This window comes from Ambystoma mexicanum, chromosome 2q (genome assembly GCF_040938575.1).
Source record: "Ambystoma mexicanum isolate Mex_15411 chromosome 2q, UKY_AmexF1_1, whole genome shotgun sequence".
Classification (NCBI taxonomy): domain Eukaryota; kingdom Metazoa; phylum Chordata; class Amphibia; order Caudata; family Ambystomatidae; genus Ambystoma; species Ambystoma mexicanum.
This window is the reverse complement of record NC_090924.1, coordinates 322,420,137-322,431,459: the sequence shown is the minus strand read 5'-3', so window position 1 is coordinate 322,431,459 and position 11,323 is coordinate 322,420,137. Positions and strand designations below refer to the sequence as shown.

Sequence of the window (11,323 nt, the reverse complement as noted above, 5' to 3'; positions counted from 1 at the left end):
GGCACATGACAGGCGGAAACTTTCTTAATTTGCAAGGCTTTATTTTTTTAATACATCTTTTTTAATGAAGATTGAAATTGTATGTTCATACATATTACACGACAACACAATACATTTTGAGCCATATTCAACACTAATGCCTCAGGAGCCTTTTACTTGTGAGTCCTATTGACTGAATGAACAGCCCCGTCGCCTTCAATTTCTTGGCTTGCACATTTAGAAGTGGCACGCGTCTTTTGATTTTTTTTATCCCATTTTACCAAACTCAGTATTATCACTTTCCCCCTTGTTGTGCACTCCAGCGTAAACTGCTTTAAGGTGCTATTTGCAAACATCGCTCTGAACTACAGCTTTACTTGCTTCTAGGCCTTAATCTTTAATTGGAGCGGAGCGTTGTACTCCGGATTTGGCTGCTTTTAGTTTGAAAGTTACAGAAATCAAAAAGAAATCAACAAACAGTTTCATTGTGGAATACCATTGTCACAATGTGCTGCAGTGCATGAAAACTTAAAATGAATGGTAGGGAGAGGAAGAGGAAGAGTGAGAGGGAAAGGGAGGTTTGTGGGGGGGAGAAAGAGTGAGGGCGGGAAGGAGGGAGGGTAGGAGGGAGGGGGAGTGAGAGAGAGAAAACAAAGAAAATATGATATTTGGGGGCTATGTGTTTGCATGGAAAGGATTTTAGGCTTTAAATCAAGTGGAAAGGGGCTCATTGGCTGGTATCTCAGCCTGTTGATGCTTTGTTGAGTTGCTTGGAACATGCAAGGAAGAAGACCTGAAGCACTCCCGACCAGGTTGCATGTCTCTACGTTACTGAAATCCCACAGACCTCCTCCCTGTGCCACAACGTTCTGGGCACTGAGCTCTGCAGTTGTTCCCCACAAGTCGCCAAGCGCCCCAGATTTACTTTCTCAGATTGGCTAGTTACTGCTACCCTAACTCGACCACTATATTTTCCCCAGATACTTGCTATTGTGGAGTAAGCAGGGCTAAGACAGAGGGAGAGGGGGTGTGCCTATGCAAATCATCTGCCAGGATCATCCCTGGGACGTCATTCCATCTCACCAGCTGACACCTGGGCAGCAGCAGGTAATTTGGAGAACAGAAATATTCGGACAGGCCACAAAGCAAAGACTGGGCCATTGATTGAGGATCCCTTTAGCCATGTCTCCCTAAGTTACCGAGGTCCAGAAAAACTCCACCCTCAGCTCTCATAGAGAGGTCCTTGGCCGATCGTGGCCGATCAGGGCAGTGAAGGGTCAGGGGTGACTGCACACTGCCTCACCTTTTCACTGCTTTATACAGCGGTAATGCTTTTGCAGAAGCGGCCTGTACAAGTGATTTTGTTCTGCGCTGTGGGAAAGTGACATTTATCCACTGACATTAACCAAACTACTTGCGCTGTTCAACGCACATACATGCAGAGAAATAATGTTATGTTTTTTGGGGAAGGTCTAGAGTGTCCTGCTGATTATTTATTAAGCTGTACTCTACTCTTGCTTTTACATAGAGTCTTCCCTGCCAGGAATGTTTAAGGCATACTGTATGTCCCTCCCTTACAATGAAAACTCTGTTGAAAACACAGAGGTACATAGGAATGGATCTGTTAAGAAATGAAACAAAAAGCCTGGAAAAATGTCGAAACGGGTAGGATTTGGACTTACAATTAACGGACTCACAGTCAGATGTGCTATCCCTTGATTCACTGACTCCCTTTCCTTTGTGTAATCCTTTTGCTCTCACTAGGGTTTTCCAAAGTGGCTTGCATATAAAAGATCCTAGACCTGCATTTTGTGGCGCACATGCCTCATATCCCATTGCTCTTGATAAACTCACATCATCTCCCACCAATACAAGCTGTAAAAGATTTTCAGGGCTTAGCCAAGCAAACTAGACGTGGGTCGAAGGTTGAGCAATCCTTAAATCAGCAGCAAAGTTAACATTGAAATTAGCCTCAGAATCTCTTAAAGGATGGTCCAACATCTGATGCTTGCAGCGCGCGATGGGGCAGCCTGGGTGCTGACACCTTAAACCATCTCCTGTTGTTGCCTTGTCCTTGATCCAGCCATGGGTCCACATACACTCAGAGGTACAGAGTGTTTCTCATGTCTATGCGTCTGCTGTGATGCTCTCACGCGTGCCTCACCCAGCCATCGTGATGGGGAGGGGTTGTCAATTTGCAAGCACCCTGGAGCATGAATCTTTTTATCTTTAAATATAATTGGCATTAAACCAAACCATTTAGGACCAGATAAGTACAGCAGCAAAGAATGCTGGTGTATTGCTGTTTGCCTCTTAATTTCATACCATCCAACATCTAAATTGTGTTTGGTCAAACGTTTGCCATATCAAATGTCCTTATGTCAAAGGGCAGAAAGTCCAGAGGTCCTAATCAATGGTTTGGTTGGCTCTCCCTTTGCGCTTGCCTTAAGGCGTCAGCACCAGAGGCTGCCCGATTGCGCCCTGCAAGCAATCAATGTTGGCCCATCCTTTAAGAGATTCTGAGGCTGATTTCAATGTTATTTTTGCTGCTGATTTAAGGATTGCTCAACCTTTGACCCACGTCTAGTTTCCTTGGCTATACACTTGACATCTTTTACAGCTTGTATTGGTGGGAGATGATGTGAGTTTATCGGGAGCAACGGGATATGAGGCATGTGGGCCATAAAAAACAGGTCTAGGATTTTTTTTTTATATGAAAGCCTCTTTAAGTAAGGAACTTTGGAAAACCCTGCTGAGAGCAAAAGGATTACACAAAAGGTAAGGGGGTCAGTGGGTCAAGGGATGGCACATCTGACGGTGAGTCAGTTTATTGTAAGTCCAAAGTCTACCTGTTTCAACATTTTTCCAGGTGTTTGTTTAATTTCTTAACAGATCCATTCCTATGTGCCTCAGCAACACATGTACTTATATTGGAATGATAATGGGAAAATGGAATTGGTTCCTGGTCTAAAGGATGACACGCACATTTTTAAAGCATTCACTATTGTTGGCACATGACAGGACAGAAACTTTCTTAATTTGCAAGTCTTTATTTTTTAATACATCTTTTTTAATGAAGATTGAAATTGTATGTTCATGCATATTACACGACAACACAATACATTTTGCGCCAAATTCAACACTAATGCCTCTGAAGCCTTTTACTTGTGAGTCCTATTGACTGAATAAACAGCCCAGTCCCCTTCAATTTCTTGACTTGTACTTTTAGAAGTGGCACGCTTCTTTTGTTTTTCTATCCCATTCTACCAAACTCAGTATTATCTCTTTCCCCCTTGTTGTGCACTCCAGAGTAAACTGCTTCAAGGTGCTATTTGCAAACATCGCTCTGAACTACAGCTTTACTTGCTTCTAGGCCTTAATCTTTAATTGGAGCTGAGCATTGTACTCCGGATTTGGCTGCTTTTAGTTGGTTGATTTCTTTTTTGATTTCTGTAACTTTCCAACAGTTTCATTGTGAAATACCATTGTCACAATGTGCTGCAGTGCATGAAAACTTAAAATGAATGGAAGGGAGAAGAGGAAGAGTGAGAGGGAGAGGGAGCGGGGCAGGGGGAAAAGAGAGAGGACAGGAGGGAAGGCAGGAGGGAGGGAGGTAGAGAGAGATAAAGAGAGAGAAAACAAAGAAAATATGGTATTTGGGGACTATGTGTTTGCATGGAAAAGAGTTTAGGCTTTAAATCAAGTGGAAAGTGGCTCTGTGGCTGGTATCTCAGTCTGTTGATGCTTTGTTGAGTTGCTTGGCGCATGCAAGGAAGGAGACCTGAAGCACTCCCAACCAGGTTGCATGTCTCCAAGTTACTGATATCCCACAGACCTCCTCCCTGTGCCACAAAGTTCTGGGCACTGAGCTCTGCAGTTGTTCCCCACAAGTCGCGAAGCGCCCCAGATTTACTTTCTCAGAGTGGCTAGTTACTGATACCCCACCTCGACCACTGTATTTTCCCTAGATACTTGCTACTGTGGAGTAAGCAGGGCTAAGAGAGAGGGAGAGGGGATGTGCCTATGCAAATCACCTGCCAGGATCCTGCCTGGTACGTCATTCCATCTCACCAGCTGACGTCTGGGCTGCGGCAGGTAATTTGGAGAACAGACATATACGGACAGGCCACAAAGCAAATGCTGGGCTGTTGATTGAGGGTCCCTTTAGCCATGTCTCCCTAAGTTACCGAGCTCCAGAAAAATTCCACCCTTAGCTCTCATAGAGAGGTCCTTGGCCGATCGTGGCCGATCAGAGCAGTGAAGGGTCGGGGGTGACTGTACACTGCCTCACCTTTTCACTGCTTTCTACACTGGTAATGCTTTTGCAGAAGTGGCCTGTACAAGTGATTCTGTTCTGCGCTGTGTGAAAGTGACATTTATCCACTGACAATAACCAAACTACTTGCGCTGCTCAACTCACATACATGCAGAGAAATCATTTTATGTTTTTTGGGGAAGGTCTAGAGGGTCCTGCTGATGATTTATTAAGATGTCTGCTACTCTTTCTTTTACATAGAGTCTTCGCAGCCCAGGAATGTTTAAGGCATACGGTATGTCCCTCGCTTACAATGAAAACAGAGGTACATAGGAATGGGTCTGTTAAGAGATTAAACAAAAAGCCTGGGAAATGTCGAAACTGGTAGTATTTGGACTTACAATAAACGGACTCGCAGTCAAATGTGCTATCCGTTGACCCACTGACCCCCTTACCTTTTGTGTAATACTTTTGCTCTCAGTAGGGTTGTCCAAACTTCCCTTCTTAAAGCGGCTTTCTTATAAAAAATCCTAGAACTGCTTTTTGTGGCACACATGCCTCATATCACGTTGCTCTTGATAAACTCACATCATCTCCCACCAGTACAAGCTATAAAAGATTTCCAGGGCTTATCCAAGCAAACTAGATTTGGGTCGAAGGTTGACCAATCCTAAAATCAGCAGCAAAGTTAACATTGAAATCAGCCTCAGAATCTCTTAAAGGATGGTCCAACATTTGTTGCTTACAGGGATAAATTGGACAGCCTCTGGAACTGGCGCCATAAGCCACCTCCTGTTCTGCCTTGTCCTTGATACAGCCATGGGCCCACATACACTCAGAGGTACAGAGTTGTTCTCATGTCTATGGGTCTATTGTGATGTTCTCAGGCTTGCATCACCCAGCCATTGTGATGGGGAGGGGGTTGGTGTCATTTTGCAAGCACCCTGGAGCATGAATCTTTAAATATAATTGGCATTAAACCAACCCTTTTAGGACCAGATCAATACAGCAGCAAAGAATGCTTATTCACTGTTGTTTGCCTCTTCATTTCATACCACCCGATATCTAAATGGTGTTTTGACTTTCTGCCCTCTGACATAAGGACATTTGGTATGGCAAACCTTTGACTGGAGGTCCTAATCAATGGTTTGATTGACTCTCCCTTTGCGCTTGCTTCAGCAACACATGTACTTATATTGGAATGATAATGGGAAAATTAAATTGGCCCCTGCTCTAAAGGATGGCACGCACATTCGTAAAGCATTCACTATTTTTGGCACATGACAGGACAGAAACTTTCTTAATTTGCAAGGCTTTATTTTTTTAATACATCTTTTTTAATGAAGATTGAAATTGTATGTTCATACATATTACACGACAACACAATACATTTTGAGCCAAATTCAACACTAATGCCTCAGGAGCCTTTTACTTGTGAGTCCTATTGACTGAATGAACAGCCCCGTCGCCTTCAATTTCTTGGCTTGCACATTTAGAAGTGGCACGCGTCTTTTGATTTTTTTTATCCCATTTTACCAAACTCAGTATTATCACTTTCCCCCTTGTTGTGCACTCCAGCGTAAACTGCTTTAAGGTGCTATTTGCAAACATCGCTCTGAACTACAGCTTTACTTGCTTCTAGGCCTTAATCTTTAATTGGAGCGGAGCGTTGTACTCCGGATTTGGCTGCTTTTAGTTTGAAAGTTACAGAAATCAAAAAGAAATCAACAAACAGTTTCATTGTGGAATACCATTCTCACAATGTGCTGCAGTGCATGAAAACTTAAAATGAATGGTAGGGAGAGGAAGAGGAAGAGTGAGAGGGAAAGGGAGGTTTGTGGGGGGGAGAAAGAGTGAGGGCGGGAAGGTAGGAGGGAGGGGGAGTGAGAGAGAGAAAACAAAGAAAATATGATATTTGGGGGCTATGTGTTTGCATGGAAAAGATTTTAGGCTTTAAATCAAGTGGAAAGGGGCTCATTGGCTGGTATCTCAGCCTGTTGATGCTTTGTTGAGTTGCTTGGAACATGCAAGGAAGAAGACCTGAAGCACTCCCGACCAGGTTGCATGTCTCTACGTTACTGAAATCCCACAGACCTCCTCCCTGTGCCACAACGTTCTGGGCACTGAGCTCTGCAGTTGTTCCCCACAAGTCGCCAAGCGCCCCAGATTTACTTTCTCAGATTGGCTAGTTACTGCTACCCTAACTCGACCACTATATTTTCCCCAGATACTTGCTATTGTGGAGTAAGCAGGGCTAAGACAGAGGGAGAGGGGGTGTGCCTATGCAAATCATCTGCCAGGATCATCCCTGGGACGTCATTCCATCTCACCAGCTGACACCTGGGCAGCAGCAGGTAATTTGGAGAACAGAAATATTCGGACAGGCCACGAAGCAAAGACTGGGCCATTGATTGAGGATCCCTTTAGCCATGTCTCCCTAAGTTACCGAGGTCCAGAAAAACTCCACCCTCAGCTCTCATAGAGAGGTCCTTGGCCGATCAGGGCCGTGAAGGGTCAGGGGTGACTGCACACTGCCTCACCTTTTCACTGCTTTATACAGCGGTAATGCTTTTGCAGAAGCGGCCTGTACAAGTGATTTTGTTCTGCGCTGTGGGAAAGTGACATTTATCCACTGACATTAACCAAACTACTTGCGCTGTTCAACGCACATACATGCAGAGAAATAATGTTATGTTTTTTGGGGAAGGTCTAGAGTGTCCTGCTGATTATTTATTAAGCTGTACTCTACTCTTGCTTTTACATAGAGTCTTCCCTGCCAGGAATGTTTAAGGCATACTGTATGATGTCCCTCCCTTACAATGAAAACTCTGTTGAAAACACAGAGGTACATAGGAATGGATCTGTTAAGAAATGAAACAAAAAGCCTGGAAAAATGTCGAAACGGGTAGGATTTGGACTTACAATTAACGGACTCACAGTCAGATGTGCTATCCCTTGATTCACTGACTCCCTTTCCTTTGTGTAATCCTTTTGCTCTCACTAGGGTTTTCCAAAGTGGCTTGCATATAAAAGATCCTAGACCTGCATTTTGTGGCGCACATGCCTCATATCCCATTGCTCTTGATAAACTCACATCATCTCCCACCAATACAAGCTGTAAAAGATTTTCAGGGCTTAGCCAAGCAAACTAGACGTGGGTCGAAGGTTGAGCCATCCTTAAATCAGCAGCAAAGTTAACATTGAAATTAGCCTCAGAATCTCTTAAAGGATGGTCCAACATCTGATGCTTGCAGCGCGCGATGGGGCAGCCTGGGTGCTGACACCTTAAACCATCTCCTGTTGTTGCCTTGTCCTTGATCCAGCCATGGGTCCACATACACTCAGAGGTACAGAATGTTTCTCATGTCTATGCGTCTGCTGTGATGCTCTCACGCGTGCCTCACCCAGCCATCGTGATGGGGAGGGGGTGTCAATTTGCAAGCACCCTGGAGCATGAATCTTTTTATCTTTAAATATAATTGGCATTAAACCAAACCATTTAGGACCAGATAAGTACAGCAGCAAAGAATGCTGGTGTATTGCTGTTTGCCTCTTAATTTCATACCATCCAACATCTAAATTGTGTTTGGTCAAACGTTTGCCATATCAAATGTCCTTATGTCAAAGGGCAGAAAGTCCAGAGGTCCTAATCAATGGTTTGGTTGGCTCTCCCTTTGCGCTTGCCTTAAGGCGTCAGCACCAGAGGCTGCCCGATTGCACCCTGCAAGCAATCAATGTTGGCCCATCCTTTAAGAGATTCTGAGGCTGATTTCAATGTTATTTTTGCTGCTGATTTAAGGATTGCTCAACCTTTGACCCACGTCTAGTTTCCTTGGCTATGCACTTGACATCTTTTACAGCTTGTATTGGTGGGAGATGATGTGAGTTTATCGGGAGCAACGGGATATGAGGCATGTGGGCCATAAAAAACAGGTCTAGGATTTTTTTTTTATATGAAAGCCTCTTTAAGTAAGGAACTTTGGAAAACCCTGCTGAGAGCAAAAGGATTACACAAAAGGTAAGGGGGTCAGTGGGTCAAGGGATGGCACATCTGACGGTGAGTCAGTTTATTGTAAATCCAAATTCTACCTGTTTCAACATTTTTCCAGGTGTTTGTTTAATTTCTTAACAGATCCATTCCTATGTGCCTCAGCAACACATGTACTAATATTGGAATGATAATGGGAAAATGGAATTGGTTCCTGCTCTAAAGGATGACACGCACATTTTTAAAGCATTCACTATTGTTGGCACATGACAGGACAGAAACTTTCTTAATTTGCAAGTCTTTATTTTTTAATACATCTTTTTTAATGAAGATTGAAATTGTATGTTCATGCATATTACACGACAACACAATACATTTTGCGCCAAATTCAACACTAATGCCTCTGAAGCCTTTTACTTGTGAGTCCTATTGACTGAATAAACAGCCCAGTCCCCTTCAATTTCTTGACTTGTACTTTTAGAAGTGGCACGCTTCTTTTGTTTTTCGATCCCATTCTACCAAACTCAGTATTATCTCTTTCCCCCTTGTTGTGCACTCCAGCGTAAACTGCTTCAAGGTGCTATTTGCAAACATCGCTCTGAACTACAGCTTTACTTGCTTCTAGGCCTTAATCTTTAATTGGAGCTGAGCATTGTACTCCGGATTTGGCTGCTTTTAGTTGGTTGATTTCTTTTTTGATTTCTGTAACTTTCCAACAGTTTCATTGTGAAATACCATTGTCACAATGTGCTGCAGTGCATGAAAACTTAAAATGAATGGAAGGGAGAAGAGGAAGAGGGAGAGGGAGCGGTGCGGGGGGAAAAGAGAGAGGACAGGAGGGAAGGCAGGAGGGAGGGAGGGAGGTAGAGAGAGATAAAGAGAGAGAAAACAAAGAAAATATGGTATTTGGGGACTATGTGTTTGCATGGAAAAGAGTTTAGGCTTTAAATCAAGTGGAAAGTGGCTCTGTGGCTGGTATCTCAGTCTGTTGATGCTTTGTTGAGTTGCTTGGAGCATGCAAGGAAGGAGACCTGAAGCACTCCCAACCAGGTTGCATGTCTCCAAGTTACTGATATCCCACAGACCTCCTCCCTGTGCCACAAAGTTCTGGGCACTGAGCTCTGCAGTTGTTCCCCACAAGTCGCGAAGCGCCCCAGATTTACTTTCTCAGAGTGGCTAGTTACTGATACCCCACCTCGACCACTGTATTTTCCCTAGATACTTGCTACTGTGGAGTAAGCAGGGCTAAGAGAGAGGGAGAGGGGATGTGCCTATGCAAATCACCTGCCAGGATCCTGCCTGGTACGTCATTCCATCTCACCAGCTGACGTCTGGGCTGCGGCAGGTAATTTGGAGAACAGACATATACGGACAGGCCACAAAGCAAATGCTGGGCTGTTGATTGAGGATCCCTTTAGCCATGTCTCCCTAAGTTACCGAGCTCCAGAAAAATTCCACCCTTAGCTCTCATATAGAGGTCCTTGGCCGATTGTGGCCGATCAGGGCAGTGAAGGGTCGGGGGTGACTGTACACTGCCTCACCTTTTCACTGCTTTCTACACTGGTAATGCTTTTGCAGAAGTGGCCTGTACAAGTGATTCTGTTCTGCGCTGTGTGAAAGTGACATTTATCCACTGACATTAACCAAACTACTTGCGCTGCTCAACTCACATACATGCAGAGCAATCATTTTATGTTTTTTGGGGAAGGTCTAGAGGGTCCTGCTGATGATTTATTAAGATGTCTGCTACTCTTTCTTTTACATAGAGTCTTCGCAGCCCAGGAATGTTTAAGGCATACGGTATGTCCCTCGCTTACAATGAAAACAGAGGTACATAGGAATGGGTCTGTTAAGAGATTAAACAAAAAGCCTGGGAAATGTCGAAACTGGTAGTATTTGGACTTACAATAAACGGACTCGCAGTCAAATGTGCTATCCGTTGACCCACTGACCCCCTTACCTTTTGTGTAATACTTTTGCTCTCAGTAAGGTTGTCCAAACTTCCCTTCTTAAAGCGGCTTTCTTATAAAAAATCCTAGAACTGCTTTTTGTGGCACACATGCCTCATATCCCGTTGCTCTTGATAATCTCACATCATCTCCCACCAGTACAAGCTGTAAAAGATTTCCAGGGCTTATCCAAGCAAACTAGATTTGGGTCGAAGGTTGACCAATCCTAAAATCAGCAGCAAAGTTAACATTGAAATCAGCCTCAGAATCTCTTAAAGGATGGTCCAACATTTGTTGCTTACAGGGATCAATTGGACAGCCTCTGGAACTGGCGCCATAAGCCACCTCCTGTTCTGCCTTGTCCTTGATACAGCCATGGGCCCACATACACTCAGAGGTACAGAGTTGTTCTCATGTCTATGGGTCTATTGTGATGTTCTCAGGCTTGCATCACCCAGCCATTGTGATGGGGAGGGGGTTGGTGTCATTTTGCAAGCACCCTGGAGCATGAATCTTTAAATATAATTGGCATTAAACCAACCCCTTTAGGACCAGATCAATACAGCAGCAAAGAATGCTTATTCACTGTTGTTTGCCTCTTCATTTCATACCACCCGATATCTAAATGGTGTTTTGACTTTCTGCCCTCTGACATAAGGACATTTGGTATGGCAAACCTTTGACTGGAGGTCCTAATCAATGGTTTGATTGACTCTCCCTTTGCGCTTGCTTCAGCAACACATGTACTAATATTGGAATGATAATGGGAAAATTAAATTGGCCCCTGCTCTAAAGGATGGCACGCACATTCGTAAAGCATTCACTATTTTTGGCACATGACAGGACAGAAACTTTCTTAATTTGCAAGGCTTTATTTTTTTAATACATCTTTTTTAATGAAGATTGAAATTGTATGTTCATACATATTACACGACAACACAATACATTTTGAGCCAAATTCAACACGAATGCCTCAGGAGCCTTTTACTTGTGAGTCCTATTGACTGAATGAACAGCCCCGTCGCCTTCAATTTCTTGGCTTGCACTTTTAGAAGTGGCACGCGTCTTTTCATTTTTTTTATCCCATTTTACCAAACTCAGTATTATCACTTTCCCCCTTGTTGTGCACTCCAGCGTAAACTGCTTTAAGGT

General features: G+C 43.8%; 2 non-coding genes across 2 annotated transcripts; both read left to right on the top strand.

Moving 5' to 3' along the window:
- Window positions 1-5,402: 5,402 nt before the first annotated feature.
- Window positions 5,403-5,509, top strand: LOC138570645 (U6 spliceosomal RNA). The gene has a single exon (XR_011303681.1). It is a non-coding gene; the product is annotated as a U6 spliceosomal RNA (small nuclear RNA).
- Window positions 5,510-10,895: 5,386 nt separating this feature from the next.
- LOC138570543 (U6 spliceosomal RNA) lies at window positions 10,896-11,002 on the top strand. Its single transcript, XR_011303583.1, has one exon. It is a non-coding gene; the product is annotated as a U6 spliceosomal RNA (small nuclear RNA).
- Window positions 11,003-11,323: the final 321 nt, after the last annotated feature.